Here is a 17,207-nt window from a genome sequence, read left to right as displayed (position 1 = left end):
AATAGTGAAGGAAAGTAAAAATCATATTCAGTGATACATTCATCCAGACAGTTCCATCCCACATTTACAAAGTACCTTGTTTTAGCATGCTGTAGTGCAGATATTGAGCTCCAATAAATTATATTTATGGTGGATTAATGTGATTGGCTTTATGGAATTTTTTTAAGTGATGATATTTGTGCCCCGGAATCTTGCTAACTTTGAAGCTCAATTTAATGTCTCTGTGCAGTTGACTGGCTGGATGACATTCAGAGGGTATTGCTATATCTGATTTCAAAATGTAAAAATCTCTTGCTATGATATTTCAGGGTAAAATAAAATGGAGGGATTCTGTTCTTTGACCTCTCCATTCCTCTGATCTAGATGGACAGTTATCTTTCAGGGACCAATTTGAGATGGGTACCTTCGTTAAAGTGATATGCAGCCAATAGATCTGAGTTATACTGGCAATAAAAAAGGATGAATTTAACAACAGCATTTCCTGGAAGGAAAGTATTGGTGAAGTTTGGAGGGGGGTTCTGAATAAAAGTCCTGAATTTAATTATGTTGTATATTAACATTATCTGAAGTACTAATCCAGAAAATATGGAAATATGTACATTAATGTAACTTCTTAAGTTTTAAATTTATTGGTCATCACTATAAAGACAAACCCGAAACAAATTTGACTATCAGCATATTTGATATTCTAGGTAAGAAACTAATTATCAGGTGTCTCACAGAAAACTTTTGAAAGGAACTATAAAATTTGTACTGTTTTTTCTCAAAACATTAAATTTTGTATTCTAACAATGAAGAAAACATAAAATGAACTGTAAAGAAAAATACTGAAGCTTAAAGTTGTTCTTAAAATTTAAAAAATACATATAGATATATACAAATGGATACTTATGAAGGAATAAAAACAAGAAATGCTGGAAATACTCAGCAGGTCTGGCAGCATCTGTGGAGAGAGAAGCAGAGTTAACGTTTCAGGTCAGTGACCCTGCTTCAGTTCTGATGAAGGGCCACTGACCTGAAACGGTAACTCTGCTTCTCTCTCCACAGATGCTGCCAGACCTGCTGAGTATTTCCAGCATTTCTTGTTTTTATTTCAGATTTCCAGCATCCACAGTATTTTGCTTTTATTTTAGTGATACTTATGAAGGGGTACTTGCTATTGCTTTTGCCATTTCTCTGGGGTTTCTGCCAATCTTATGCTGAAATTACAGTAGGTGATCAGAAGAATAACCACAGAAAGAGAGACCAATAAAATGCTCTCCAAAGACAACCACATGGCCCCAGCTAAAGGAGTGAATGCTACATATACTGGGTTAGTTTTCAGTCAGGTCTGTGCACTCAGCAGTGGGGCCCACAGTGTTGCAGCTTCTGGTGACAGCTCGGACAGCTTCACTGCAAGCTCGGACTGGGCTTTGCATTGATGTTGGTCTTTATACTCTTAATTGTATATCAGTGCTCAGCATTCCCATGAGATAACCCCTGTCTTCAAGGAGCTAGACCGACACCCACAGGTCTGACTCAAAGACAGGAGGGATTGAGGAATGGTGCAGCATGAAGGCGTCATGATTTCTACCAGGATGCTGAGCACAGACCTGCATTATTCACTGCCTTTGGTCACAGATGAGCTGACTATTCAAGGAGTAGAACCTCTTCCTGCTATACAATGCAGCGGGGTGTGATGGGGAGAATACGGGGTGGTATGGATGCAGTCAATGAGACCTTGCACCTGTGGAAATTCAACAATGCAGAAAAGCCAATCAGCAGCCTCTATGGGGATGGTGTTGCATAGCTCTTTTCTTCTAAAGAGGACACTTGCCACCTGCTTGATGGTGGATAGACAGCAAACTGACTGCTGTTATTGATGCCACCTGTTGCAGCCTGGAAAAAGCCAGTGGTATAGAAATTGAAGCCCATTGTAATCTTCAGAGCCACAGGCAGCACTATGTGTGACCTGGTGTTTGGCTCCAATTCCTGCTGCACCAGATAACATAGATCAGTACTTGCCTGCAGAAGCGCAGACTCCTCACACACTGCTCCTCTGTCATGTTAAGAGAAAACATCCTGTTTCTAAATACCTGTATGCTGTAAGAATTCCTTTGTTAATTGTACATTAAGTATATTTAATTATATGCAGGTGTTGGGATTAACTGGAGATTTACTTGTGCTCCTACAAATAGGAACAGACTAAAACTGTGGTGGTTGGGTTAGGAGGTGCATGCTTGTAATGTAAAACTCTGCAAATAAATGCGAATAAAAGTATATAAAGATTGGCTCCAGTTCTATCTTTCATCACCTGGCTTTCTGGAGTATAATTTCCTGTGCCGTTGACTCCTTCGCCCTCTGCTTTGACCGCACACCCCCACCCCCATTCCCGCCGGCAATGCTGCCCTCCTTGCTGCTGCACCCCCTGGTGTAGCAGTTTCAATGGCAATCCAAGCAAAATTCCCATCTTTTCCAGTACTCCTGCAGCCAGTCAAATGACAGAGTACAGCTGATGTCAAAAGTCACTTAAATTAATGGAAGTGAGAATCTCTTCAAATACCACTGCTTTAGCGTACTTCCTGAGTGTTTGGGCCATGTTTATCTAGGCAGGCTTAAGAATGATGGAATTAAATTCTCCTCAGCACCTAAAGATCTTAGCTTAAGCACTATTTACTGATTTTGATGATCTCAACTTTCATTTCAGGAGGTCGTCAGGGGCACATATGGACACCTATGCATTGCCTTAATCAATATGGCAGCAGCTGCATATCAGGCACAATTGCAGCATGGACATCCCACTATTAAACAATGCGAAATGCTGTTGTTATACCTGAAAACTGGGAGAAACACAATTAAATTTCTTCCCCATTGTCCCCGCATTTTGCTGAGGATTGGGTCGGAGTACTGTTGCAAAAGTTGGTGGTGGAGAACAGGAAAGAGTTGACAGGATTGGGTGGCAAACCAAGCAGGGCCTGGAAAAGTTGGGTGTCTGCCCAGAAGAATTCCTGCTGAGGGCACGATTCCACCTCCACAGTGTTATTTATGGCAATGGAAAGGAATTACAGATACTTGGCATCACTTTGTGCTCATTTCCAGCAATCTTGCTGGCAGCCTCCACAGCACTGATCTCAGCACAGATGTCAAAGTTAAAATCAACACAGCGTAAATGTACAAGTGCTCTCCTCACCAGCATAGGAAAGCACTTAAAACAGGTCGCATCTCTATTGATTTTAAAGTCAGTGAATACAAGATTCAGAGCTCACCTCCGTTGTTGGGGCACCCATGATTATCAATCAGGAAGTGTTTTTTGACAGGCTGTCTTGGTCTGTGGCCGATGTGGCAGTGGAAGTTATGGGCAGGGATGTGGGAGAACTGAGTAAAGCGGCAGATCTACTAAGGTCGCAAAGGTTGGTTGTATGTCAAGCTAGATTGGAATGGAAGGTTACCAATGTCAATTACTGTGGACAAATGCAAAGTCTAGTTGTTGGGAAATATAAACACCAGCAATATGAGCTCAATAGCATTATTCTGTCAGATACAACACGACAGACAGATTTGGGAGCACTGGTGACCATCAATAGAGTGTGTAGCAATAGTGAAAAAGTAAATAGGATCCAAGACTGTATGGCCAGAGGTACAGAGAAAAAAAAATCTCAACAATGAATTGTGAGTTCAGTACTGAACACTGGTGCAACCCCACTGTGGACATAAAGTGCCTAAAATTCCACAGGGGAGATCCCAGTCCCATACCATAACCCCAGCAAGAGACTTGGAAGGTCTGGAGAAACAGCATAAATGGCTGAGTTACTGTGGGAGATTGGGAGAACCCTCATGGAATTTCAAGGTCAAAATATTTCCTCTATATTAAAGCCAGGATCTGTGACTGCAGATTTGTCACAAGAGAAGCAGTGAATGTGAATGTGGATGCACTGTTTACTAGACAGCGTCATACAGATCCTCACCTGCCAAGAATGAAGCATATTAATTTTGTCATATGCACATTGATTTTAAACTGCTGCTGGAGTAAAGAAATGACATGTTCGAAGATCACCAGACACTGGGCTGGAAGTACATTTGCATACAAAGAGACGCTGCTTGTGGAGACAAAGGACTATTCCCTGCTCCAATTAATCCAAATGGATTTTGATCACCAGATATTGAAGGTGTCAGGAAGCACATTCCAGGGCCTGCTAAGACAATACAATCTACAAACGCGGAAGTGGTTAACCCAGTTAGTCACACAGCTGACCTGCTGGCCAACTTGTTTTTTTAATTTGTGCCACACAGAAAGAAACAGAAGGCAGTTTGCAACTGAAACTGAAACAAGGAAGCCCCTCTCCTGACTGGCTCTCTCTCGCTTTCTCCCAAGCCACCAGACCCACAGAAGACACGGAAACCTCATGAGAGAAATGACTGACATTGAAATAAGTTGAAGCGTGAACTGGGCTCCAACGAATAGCAGGACTTACCAAAGACTCCACATTGAACTCAAAGGACAGTAAATAACTAACAGATATTGCCTCAAACTTTTCCCCTTTATACGTTCTACTTTTCTGTCTCTATCTGCGTGTGTGTTTATCACGTATGCATGCTAGCGTGGTCGTGTCACATATTCATAGACGGTAACTGGATTAGAGTTTAAGATTAATAAATTTCCACCATTCTTGTTTAAATCTAAGATTTCTTTGCCTTACAACTGGATCAGTGAACAAGGATTCACTGAAGGGGAGCTAAAAACACGGTGTTTCTAAAATTAAACCCTGTTATAGTTAAACCAGGCAAAGGCTGAGAGGGAACCCCTGGACCCCTTCTCACCTGATCGTAACAGAAATTTGGGGGCTAGCGTCCTGGATTTGACTCACAGAAAAATTAGAAATTGGAAGTGGGAAGCTAAGTTGTTCCCAATCAAAATGGAGAAAATATTTCAATACAGGTTTTCTTGTGGTTGTGTGTGATTGAATACTAACATGTCTGCAACTGAAGCTAGCAACTCCCCAAGCCAGGGTGAAGTAACTTGGGATAAGTTAAAAGCACTGTCTATGGAGGAGTTGAGGGAAATGGCTGAGCAGTGTGGGATCACTGTACGTGGCAAGGCTAGGAAGTCTGAACTCCTAAGATGAGTGGCAACCATTTTTCCCTTGAATCTGAAGAAGCAGAAACAGGGTTAGAAGTAGACCCAGACAGGGTATTACTAGCAAAGCTACAATTGGAACAAAGCGAAACTTGAATTAGAAGACTGGGAAAGGGAAAGAGAGAGAGAGAGGAGAAAGAAAGAGAGAGAGAGGAGAAAGAAAGAGAGAGACAGGAGAGAGAGAGAAAGAAAGAACCTTCCAGAAGGAGCATGAAGCAAAAGAAAGACAGGAGAAAGAAAGGGAGAGACAGGAGAAAGAGAAAGAACCTTCCAGAAAGAATGCGAAGAAAGAGAGCTAAGGTGGCTTGAGTTAACTAGGGGGCGATAGAGTAAGCCCAGTGAAAGCATGGTCAATATGGAGGTGCGTAATTCAGGGCTGGGTACAGAATTGTTAAAACTCTCCCAACTGATCCCAAAATTCAATGAAGGAGACGTGAAAGTGTTTTTGTCTTTTCAAAAATTGGCAAGCCAGTTAAAGTGGTCAGCTGAGGCTTGGACTCTGTTGTTACAGAGCAAATTAGTAGGAAAAGCCTATGAGGTTTATCCCATGTTGCCAGATGAGAGTTCATCAGATTATGAACTGACTAAAAATGCTATCCTCGGGCCTTTTGCCAAAAGTTTAGAACACTCAAGAAGCAAGCTGATCAAAGTTACCTGGAGTTTGAGAGAAATAAGCAGCTGACTTTTGACCAGTGGCTGAGGGCTCCTAAAGTGAAACTCAGCTATGAAAATCTCAGAGAAGTAATTTTGCTAGAAGAATTTAAAAACTCTCTCCCGTCTCCATAAAGATACCTGTGGAGAAACAAAAGGCTCATAGAGCCCGGCAGACAGCAATTCTGACTGATGAGTTTGATCTCATTTATAAGTAGGTTTCCGAGGGGAAAACCTTTCCTAATCACCACCACAATTCCGAAAAGGACAAAGGGTGGGAAGGTGATAGAAGCCCAAGCAATCTTGGGAGGGAAAGAAAAGCAGGAGACAAAGGGGTCCCTCCTCCAGCCAAAAAGGAAGGTGCCATAAGCAGGAGTGAGATCCGGAGACCTGTGTGCTTCCATTGTAATAAAGCAGGGCATTTAAGAGCTGATTGCTTCAAACTAAAGGGAAAAACTGTAGGGTTAATCAGGGCACACCCACTCAGTGAAGGAGAAGGAACCCTGGAAAGTGCAGCAGAAAAAGCTGCGGCTTTAACTGCAGTAAGAGTGAGACCCAGGAAGCTTAATGCTGCAAGTACAGGAAAATTTAACAGGATTCCTGAAGGTTATCAAGGTTTTGTGTCTGAAGGGAGAGTAACCCCATACCCCACGAGTGAGATAAGCAAGCCCATAATAATTCTCAGGGACACAGGGGCCACTAGATCCCTTTTACTGGGAAAAGGCCTGACCTTTCCCCCAGAGAGTGCAGTAAATTCCAGAATGGTGGTGAATGGTATTGGAGGGCAGAGAATGCCTGTACCTTTACATCGGATGCACTTGGAGTGCCGGGCTCTAGTTTCGGGACGGGTGACGGTAGGAACTGTCTCTAGTTTGCCTGTGGACAGGGTTGACCTGCTCCTAGGTAGTGATCTGGCAGGGATGAAGGTGGTAGCTTCCCCAGTAGTGAAAGAAAGACCACAGGAGCTCAGAGAAACAGGGAGTGGCAAGAGAAGGTCCCTTGTAGTTTCCCTGAATGTGTAATGTATGAGGACATGATCAAACCAGCTCCCCCAGAGGAGACTGAACTGGCACTACAGGCAGATGACCATGAGGTCTGTCTATCTGAGACTTTCTTTGGAAAGTTAGAAGACCCAGGGAATGAGTTAAATGGATCATCCCTAACTGAAGCTCAGCAAGGTGAGGATCAGCGAGGTGAGGCTCAGCGAGCTGACCCAGTATTGAGAGAGTTACCACAGGCTGCCCAGACTGAAATTGAAGCAGAGGGAGTCTCTGACCTCATCTCCTCTGGACATCTTCCCTCTACAGCTTCCAACCTCATAGTCCCGCAACCCCGGACAGCCCGCTTCTACCTTCTTCCCAAAATCCACAAACGGGACTGTCCCGGCAGACCCATTGTGTCAAGCTGCTCCTGCCCAACTGAACTTATTTCTTCCTATCTAGACTCTATCTTTTCTCCGCTGGTCCAGTCTCTTCCCACCTACATCCGTGACTCTTCTGACGCCCTACGTCATTTTGACAATTTCCAGTTTCCTGGTCCCAACCGCCTCCTCTTCACTATGGACGTCCAATCGCTCTACACCTCCATCCCCCACCAGGATGGTTTGAGGGCTCTCCGCTTCTTCCTGGAACAGAGGCCCAACCAGTCCCCATCCACCAACACCCTCCTCCGCCTGGCTGAACTTGTTCTCACATTGAACAACTTCTCCTTCAACTCCATGCATTTCCCTCAAGTAAAAGGTGTCGCTATGGGTACCCGCATGGGTCCTAGTTATGCCTGTCTTTTTGTGGGATATGTCGAGCATTCTTTGTTCCAGTCCTACACAGGCCCCCTCCCCCAACTCTTTTTCCGGTACATTGATGACTGTATCGGTGCCGTTTCCTGCTCCCGCCCCGAACTAGAAAACTTTATCAACTTTGCTTCCAATTTCCACCCTTCTCTCACCTTTACATGGTCCATCTCTGACACTTCCCTTCCCTTCCTCGACTTCTCTGTCTCCATCTCTGGGGATAGGTTGTCTACCAATATCCATTATAAGCCCACTGACTCCCACAGCTACCTCGACTACACTTCTTCACACCCTACCTCCTGTAAGGACTCCATTCCATTCTCCCAGTTTCTCCGTCTCCGACGCATCTGCTCTGATGATGCTACCTTCCATGACGGTGCTTCTGATATGACCTCCTTTTTCCTCAACCGAGGATTTCCCCCCACTGTGGTTGACAGGGCCCTCAACCGTGTCCGACCCATTCCCCGCACCTCTACCCTCACCCCTTCCCCTCCCTCCCAGAACCGTGACAGGGTTCCCCTTGTCCTCACTTTTCATCCCACCAGCCTCCATATCCAAAGGATCATCCTCCGCCATTTTCGCCACCTCCAGCGTGATGCCACTACCAGTCGCATCTTCCCCTCCCTTCCCCTGTCAGCATTCCGAAGGGATCGTTCCCTCCGCGACACCCTGGTCCACTCCTCCATTACCCCCACCACCTCGTCCCCGTCCCAGGGCACCTTCCCTTGCAATCGCAGGAGGTGTAATACCTGCCCATTTACCTCCTCTCTCCTCACTATCCCAGGCCCCAAACACTCCTTTCAGGTGAAGCAGCGATTTACTTGTACTTCTTTCAATGTAGTATACTGTATTCGCTGCTCACAGTGTGGTCTCCTCTACATTGGGGAGACCAAGCGCAGACTGGGTGACCGCTTTGCGGAACATCTCCGCTCAGTCCGCAAGCAGGACCCTGAGCTTCCGGTTGCTTGCCATTTCAACACTCCCCCCTGCTCTCATGCTCACATCTCTGTCCTGGGATTGCTGCAGTGTTCCAGTGAACATCAACGCAAGCTCGAGGAACAGCATCTCATCTACCGATTAGGCACACTACAGCCTGCCGGACTGAACATTGAGTTCAATAATTTCAGAGCATGACAGCCCCCCACTTTACTTTCATTTTTAGTCATTTTTAGTTATTTTTTCTTCCTTTTTTTTGCATTCCTTTTTACATTTTTTACAATCTTTTTTTGCATTTATTTCATTTCATCTTAGTTTGTTCAGTTTGCTTACCCACTGTTTTTTTCAGGTTGTTTTTCTTCAGGTTTGCACTTGCTGATGTTCAATATTCAGTATATTCACACCTAATCTGTACTAATGCTTTGTCTTTCAACACACCATTAACATATTGTTTGCCTTTGCTCCGTGACCTTTTGGTCAGCTATGTGGCCTGGTCCAATCTGCACCTTCTCCTTTGTTATCTCTTGCCCAACCCCCACCTCACTTGTTTATAATCTGTGACTTTTCTAATATTTGTCAGTTCCGAAGAAGGGTCACTGACCCGAAACGTTAACTCTGCTTCTCTTTCCACAGATGCTGCCAGACCTGCTGAGTGAATCCAGCATTTCTTGTTTTTGTTTCAGAGGGAGTCTCTGATTGCTACTATTTAAAGAATGGGGTACTGATGAGGATGTGGAGTTCTCCTCACAGACTTGAGAGCAAGGAGTGGACAGTGGCTCACCAGTTAATGGTGTCACAGAGGTACTGGAGAGAAATAGTAAGAATGGCTCATGAGATTTCAGTGGCTGTACATGTCGACATACAAAAAACCAAAGCCCGTATAAGACAACAGTTTGACTGGCCAAAACTCCACAAAGATGTGGTGGAATACTGTAAGAGTTATCACATGTGCCAGGTTGAGGAGAAACCCCAACCTACAGTGAAAACTGCACCTCTAAGTCCTGTATCAGTGTTAGGAGGACCTCCAGCAGAGAGCTGTTGAAATGTAAGGGACCCTGCCGAGAACAAAAGGGGACAGGCAGGCACAAGGCTGGCAACACGTTAGAAAGGAACAGGGAAAAAGGGACCAAGAGGGCAGGTTAAGGGAAGTCCGGGAAAAATCCCAGATGAAAACCCCTACTGTCCAGTCAGACAACCCCAACTGTCCAGTCAGCCAACCCCAAAATATTTTAAAAGGTTAGACCCCACATCCTCCTATGTGGTTGCAGACAGTAGAATCATCCCACCAGAGTTGCTAACAGCATTTACATGAACCTGCAGAGACAAAGAAAGTCCTCAAGAGGGCAGAGAAAATGTGAGGGTGATGCCTCACCTAGTTGAAGTGCTGCAGGGGAGTGCAGCAGAATCTGGACAAGTATCTGTAAGCAGGAGTGTCCCGGGGACAAAGGGGATATTAGCAAAGAATTCGCCTCCACAGTCACGAAAAAAGGGAATCAACCATCCCCTAAGTTGAAAAGCCCTCGCATGACTCATCAAAGCACTGAAAGAAAGTTCAGAGTGGACCCGCCCACTGCTGCCACCCCGGAGCAGAACTCCAACCGAGGGCTAATTAAATCTACTAAGTGATAATTGACAATGCAGCTGGCAGCTAACATTATCAGACTGTGCCAATCTGCACACATGCACAGATTGGTTCCCACTCTCTGCGCATGCGCTGCGGTCCACATTGCCAAGACTGGTTGGCGCATGTGCAGATGACGTCATCGCGTAACGCGGGCAGAAGGCGGGGGTGGGGGAAGAGGTGAGAGAGCAGGGAGAGGGTGGGGAAGCATGGAGAGGGCGGGGGAAGTGGGGAGACGGCGGAGGAAGTGGGGAGAGAGCGGCCGAAGACCTTGGTGGTGCCGGGTTCGCTCTCCTCCTCCACACTCCCCCGCCCGCTCACCTCCCCCCGCCTGCTCGATCAGCACCCCCACCGCCCGCTCGCTCACTCCCTCCCCGGCCCGCTTGCTCACTCCCTCCCCAGCCCGCTCGCTCTCTCCCTCCGGCCATTGTGTGCTGCCATGTGTTTCGGTTGCCTTCATGTGATTATTTGAGCAGCGCCATCTTTAGTCACGGCAGCGGCCTGACGTTGCAAACTGCGACGTTTTAGTGACACAGGCTGCATTTGCGCATGTGCCACTACAGCGCCACCTAGCGGTTGCATTGGCAGCAAACGCAGCCTTAAATCTAACCTTCCCCCCACACCCTGCAGACCTCAACAAGAACAAAGACACCTTAGGCAGTTATGGAAATGTGGAAAATGAAAAAAAGAAATTCCCCAAAAAACACATGTTTATTGGGATGCCAATAAGGGCTGTTTAAAGCAGCATTGTTACCCAGAAAAGACAGGCTGTAACAACTGTTTGGCTTCTGAATGAATGAGAGAGATGCATGTGTGTCTTCCTGTCCTTATCTTCTCTTTATTTTTATAATTATTTTTTAGATTTAGAGATACAGCACTGAAACAGGCCCTTCGGCCCACCGAGTCTGTGCCGACCATTAACCACCCATTTATACTAATCCTACACTAATCCCATATTCCTACCACATCCTCACCCATCCCTATATTCCCCTACCACCTACCTATACTAGGGGCAATTCTCTCTAGTCCCTTTTAATGAAATGCTCTTTTTTTAAAATTGCATTTCATTCTGCTGGGTGTGGAGGTGTCATGCAGACCCTCACCTGCCAAGAATGAGGCACATTAATTTTGTCATATGAACATTGATTTTAAACTGTTACTGAAGTGAAGAAATGACTTGTTTGAAGATCACCGGACACTGGGCTAGGACATTTACATGCTGAGAGATACTGCTTCTGGAGACAAAGGACTATCCCCTGTTCCAATTAAATGGATTTTGATCACCAGATATTGAAGGTGTAAGGAAGCGCATTCCAGGGCCTGCTAAGACAATACAATCCACAAATGCAGAAGCGTTTAAGACAGTTAGTCGCATGACTGACTTGCTGGCCAGCTTGGTTTTTTAATTTGTGCCACACAGAAAGAAACAGAAGGCAGTTTGCAACTGAAGCAAGAACAAGGAAGCCCCTCTCCTGGCTGGCTCTCTCTCACTTTCTCCTAAGACATTTCTTTCCTAAAACCGTAAATCTGTGTTCCCTAGTTCTTGTACCATCAGCTAATGGGAACAGCTTTTCTTTGTCTAGCTTATCTAAACCTGTCAGAATTTTGTACACCTCTGTCATATCTCCCCTCATTCTCCTTTGCTCCAAGCAGAACAACCCCAGCTCCTCCAAGCACAGGAAGCATAGATTGATCCAAGGACAGAGGGCTTTGTTATCTGAGTGCTAATTCAGGAATTTGGTATAGGTGGAAATTCAATTCAGAGGGAAAAGGAGCTGCCGAATTTTAAACCTTTTCTCAACCTTGAGTAACTGGTGAATTTTTTTTGTCTGCAAGCTAGGAGACGGTAACTTACTAGTACTTTAACTAACTAAATTAATTGACTAATTAAATAAGGTTGGACAGCCATGGCAAAGATGATGATGTGACGTGACTGCAACATGTGGAAATTTGTGGAATGCATTGCAGTCCCAGACAACCATAAGATGGTTGCGGTTGTTGGAGTTCAATCATCTCAGCTCCAGGACGCCACTGCAGGAGTTCCTCAGGGTAGTGTCCTAAGCCCAACCATCTTCAGCTGCTTCATCAATGACCTTCCTTCAATCATAAGGTCAGAAGTGGGGATGTTCGCTGATGATTGCACAATGTTCAGCACATTTGCGACTCCTCAGATACTGAAGCAGTCCATGTAGAAATGCAGCAAGACCTGGACAATATCCAGACTTGGGCTGATAAGTGGCAAGTAACATTCGCGCCACACAAGTGCCAGGCAATGACTCTCTCAAGAGAGAATCTAACCATCTCCCCTTGACATTCAATGGCATTACGATCACTGAATCCCCCACTATCAATATCCTGGGGGTTACCATTGACCAGAAACTGAACTGGAGTAGCCATATGAATACCATGGGTTCAAGAGCAGGTCAGAGGCTAGAAACCCTGCGGCAAGTAACTCACCTCCAGACTCCCCAAAGCCTGTCCAACATCTACAAGGCACAAGTCAGGGGTGTGATGGAATACTCTCCACTTGCCTGGGTGGGTGCAGCTCCAATAACACTCCACAAAGCCTGACACCATCCAGGACAAAGCAGCCCGCTTGATTGGCACTCCATCCACAAACATTCACTCCCTCCACCACCGATCCACAGTGGCAGCAGTGTATACCATCCACAAGATACACTGCAGCAACTCACCAAGGCTCCTTGGACAGCAGTTTCCAAACCCGTGACTCTACCACCTAGAAGGACAAGGGCAGCAGATTCATGGGAACACCACCACTTGCAAGTTCCCCTCCAAGCCACACACCATCCTGATCTGGAACTATATCGCCGGGTCAAAATCTTGGAACTCCCTACCTAACAGCACTGTTGGTGTACCTACCTTACATGGACTGCAACTGTTTAAGGTGGTGGCTCACCACCATCTTCTCAAGGGCAATTTGGGATGGGCAATAAATGCTGACCTAGCCAGCGACGCCCACACCCCCTGAATGAATTTTTAAAAAGGCTCTGCATTATGTCTTCATCGACTGATGGTGGGTATGGAGGAAAGGAAGTGTGTTGTGACAGGCTATCCTTGCCTACACCCCTTTTTGCATTTCTGATCAGTTCTGCATAAGAGGGAGCAGGAAATCTGGGAGTGTCAATGTTCAAAAGAATTGCTCGAAGAATGACATCTAAAGTACATCAATAATAGAAGTACTAAAGCACAAGGGAGTTTGATGTGTTGAACAGTGATAGTTATCCCAACCCTTAGTGGCCAAGAAATTGAATGACAAGGTGACAACATTAAGGCTTGAAGTAGACCACACAAATGATCCCACATATCCTTTCACTGAAGTTAAATCACATTTCTAAATGCATTTTTCAGATTTCTGCTTTGACTCTAGATTGAAAATGCCTTTAAGGAGGATTCTGCTTTTGTAAAAGGACATTTGAAAGTCCAACTGGGATTATCTGTCTCATGAATTACAGTATGACCAATCTAGCATTTGAGCTGTGGTGCATCAGACTTTAACCCGAATTAACCTCCCCTTTTAAACACTGGCACATTGCCAAGAAAGGTAAGTCTGAACAAATTGAATCTTGATCCGAGAGAACTTCTGTCAATAGCACTTACATAACCCTTCAAATACTGCAAGTCCTTTTTAGTTTTCTAAATATAAGTGCCCTCACTCTCTCTATCTTATTTTACACTCAACCAGTCTGACTCAATTCTGGCTAGTTTGCTTTCCTAAATAATTTAGGTGCAATTGCACTTTTACGCACCCTAAAATCCAATTCAGTTGCATTGTCCCACAGAGAATTTTGGATTAATTTAGAGAAATCCTCCTTATATACATGAGTTTGTGAAGAAGTCTGAAATCCTAGTTGTGCTTGCTATGATGTACATGTGCAATATGTAATATTGGAGACAGTAATACTAGAGTACTGTGTATAGTTCTGGTCACCGCATTGCAGGAAGGATGTGATCGCACCAGAGAGGGTACAGAGGAGATATACAAGAATGTTGTCAGGACTGGAAAATTTTACCTAAGGCAAGATTGGATAGACTGGGTTTGTTTTCTTTGAAACAGCAGAGACTGAGGGGAGATTTAATTAAGGTGTACAAAACTATGAGGGGCCTAGTTTGAGTGGATAGGAAGGGCCTATTTCCCTGAACAAAGTGATCAAAAAATAGGGTGCAAAGCTTTAAAGTAATTGGGAGAAGGATTAAAGGGGAGTTGAGGAGATGTTTTTCCCAAGATGGTGATGGGAATCTGGAACTCACTGCTTTAAAGGGTGGTAGACGCAGAGACCTTCATCTCATTTAACAAAAAAAATTTAGATATGCACTTGGCGTGCTGTAACCTACAGGGCTACAGATTAAGAGCTGGAAAGTGGGATTAGGCTGGATTGCTTTCCTTTGGCAGGAACCGACATGATGTCCAGAATTTGTCATTGGGTGGGAGGCCCCTGTCCACAGGCTGAAAAGTCGATGACAAGCCCACCTCTGCCGGGCCTGGGGAGCCAGGCTGGGATTTTGTACTCCCCAGGCCCTTAATTGGTCTTGGGCAGGATTTCCACTTCCTTGAGGTATGAAGTCCCACCTAATGGAGCTGCTGGCCAATCAGTGAGCTGGCAGCTCTTAACCTAGCAGCACCACCAGGAGCGGTGGCCATTGCTGGGACTACACCCAGCCATTGCAAGCAAGGTGAAAGACAGCCCCAGAAGACGATAAGTTTTTAGGGCCTCGCTGGGGACAAATGGCTGGGCCCCGGTGAGGCAAGGGAAGTCAGTTAGGTGGGCTAGGGCAGTGTTGTGTGTTGGGGGTGGTTGAGGTTTTGGGGGCGGCCCTCTGTGGGGCACAGTGTGCCCGATCAGGTGGGCCCCCCACCACAGACCGCAAGAAGACCGCCTGGTTTTACCAGGAAGGGTTCTTGAGGCTTTTGCCATCTGGCCGCCGAGAATAAAATACTCACGGCGGCGGGAGGCAGCCCTTAAATGCCAGTTAATTGGCCACTTAATGACCTTGATTGGCCTGGGCGGGTGGGCCATTTCTCACAGCCACCGCCCTGTGCAAAATTGTAATGGGAGTGGGAGGGGGTCAGGAATGGCCCCTCCCCACCTCCCACTCAATTTTACACCTCCTCTCCCCACCACCAGCTCGCTCCTTTGGGGGCCATAAAATTCCGGCCGATGGGCCAAAAGGTCTCCTTCTGTGCCATAAATTTTCTGATTTTTTTCATATCAACCTGGGTTAAACCAGGTTCTGGATTCAAGTTTAAAATTACATGACAAGGTAGTGTTACGACCAGGTAAGAAAGAGGTCTAGGGTTACCTCTCAGCCTTCACCTGGTCTTACCGTAACAGGGTTTAATTTTAAACACACTGTGGATTTAGCTCCCTCTTGGTGAATCCTTGTTCACTGCTTTCCAATTATAAGGCAAGGAAACCAGCACAAACAGATTTTCTTCGGTTTAAAGAAGAAAGGTTGAAATTTATGAAACTTGTTGATAGGTAAATTGGCCATTATAAATTGTCACTAGTATAGGTAGGTGGTAGGGAAATATAGGGACAGGTGGGGATGTTTGGTAGGAATATGGGATTAGTGTAGGATGAGTATAAATTGGTGGTTGATGTTCGGCACAGACTCGGTGGGCCGAAGGGCCTGTTTCAGTGCTGTATCTCTAATCTAATCTAATCTTAAACTCTAATTCGGTTAACGCCTAGGGATAGATGACACACCCACGCTAGCATGCATATGCAATACACAAATGCAGATAGAGACAGAATAGAGCAGAAGAAAAATAAACTGGAAAAGTTTGAGGCAATCTCTGAAGAGGGCTTTTGTTACGGTTCTTCAAGCTCACTGTAGCATCCTTGATTGTAGGTAGATCTTGCTCTTCATTGGGGCCCAGTATTCTTCTTAATCCTTTTTCACTGTAGCAGACCTTTCTCTCTTGGGATTCATGCGTCTACAGTGGATTTGGAGTTCTGTGAGAAAGAGAGGGAGAGCCAGGTAGGAGAGGTCTTCTTCAGTCCAGGAGCATACTGCAGTCTCTCTGTTCAAAACTCTTTATACAATTCAGAAAAACCAGGTTGCCAAGCAGGCTAGTCACATGACCAACTGGTCTGACCATGTCTGTTTGTGCATTTGGCCCTCCCAGCAGCCATCCTGAAATTCGAGCTCCCTCATCTTCAATGTCTTGTGCTCAAAGTCCATTGTGGGTTAAATTGGTTAAGCGAAGTAACCCCTTTGTCTCCACAAGCACTGTCTGTTCATATGTAAAAGTCTTTCCAGCCAAGGGCCTGGTGATTTCTTTTTTAAATAAGTCCTTTCTTCACTTCAATAATAGTTTTCAAATCAAAGTTCTTATGACAACATTAATGTGCCTCATTCTTGGCAGGTGGGGGGTCTGCATGATAGTAGTCTCACAATATTTTGGCTACACATCCACTATAGATGTACCTGGTGTACAACAATCTTGGTTTTTCCCTTTGATTAAATTTTCTTTAAAACTTGCCTACTGAACAATGACCAGGAGGTGCAAGGTAGCATCAAAACTAGATGATCTTCACAACTGAGGATGTTACACATGCTATAATCTGATGTTCAGCATTCCCAAGCAGAAAAAAATATCCAGGGCATCCTGGTACCAAGTCAACCATTGACATGTACTAACACTGGAGTGTTCCCACTGAATGCAAAATACTCCAGGGCATTTGTGGTGCATGACCAGAACTTATAAATAAAATAATTGATCATGATTCATGCAAGAGCCAAAGGACATCTACACTTTAAGTTCCCAGATTTCAATTATTTCCAACCTCTGCCCAAACTATTGTGGCATGCAATGCTTTTTAAGTCATTAAAACAACACTCTGATGTCAGGTTACTGAGTGTAGAATACAATCCCTCTGAGATAAAATCCTGCCCGATGACTCACCACCCTCTTTGACACCCTGATTCTCCTTCCTGCAAAGCAAGAACACATTAGGTCTTCCCGACTCTGGGCTCAAGGAGATCCCATCCAAATGTACCACACCCCAATATTTAAACCTTAAAGCATAAAGTTCTTCACAACTGATATATGATTTAAGAGGCATAGAGGTTAC

General features: G+C 45.1%; 1 protein-coding gene across 1 annotated transcript in view; it reads right to left on the bottom strand.

The window, feature by feature from the left end:
* The window catches only part of LOC137371861 (zeta-sarcoglycan), a 580,156-nt gene that overhangs the window by 453,014 nt on the left and 109,935 nt on the right, over nt 1-17,207 (bottom strand). The gene's annotated exons all lie outside the window — the stretch shown is intronic.

Source organism: Heterodontus francisci, chromosome 1 (assembly GCF_036365525.1).
Source record: "Heterodontus francisci isolate sHetFra1 chromosome 1, sHetFra1.hap1, whole genome shotgun sequence".
In the NCBI taxonomy this organism is placed as follows: Eukaryota; Metazoa; Chordata; class Chondrichthyes; order Heterodontiformes; family Heterodontidae; genus Heterodontus; species Heterodontus francisci.
This window is presented reverse-complemented; position numbering and strand designations above follow the sequence as displayed.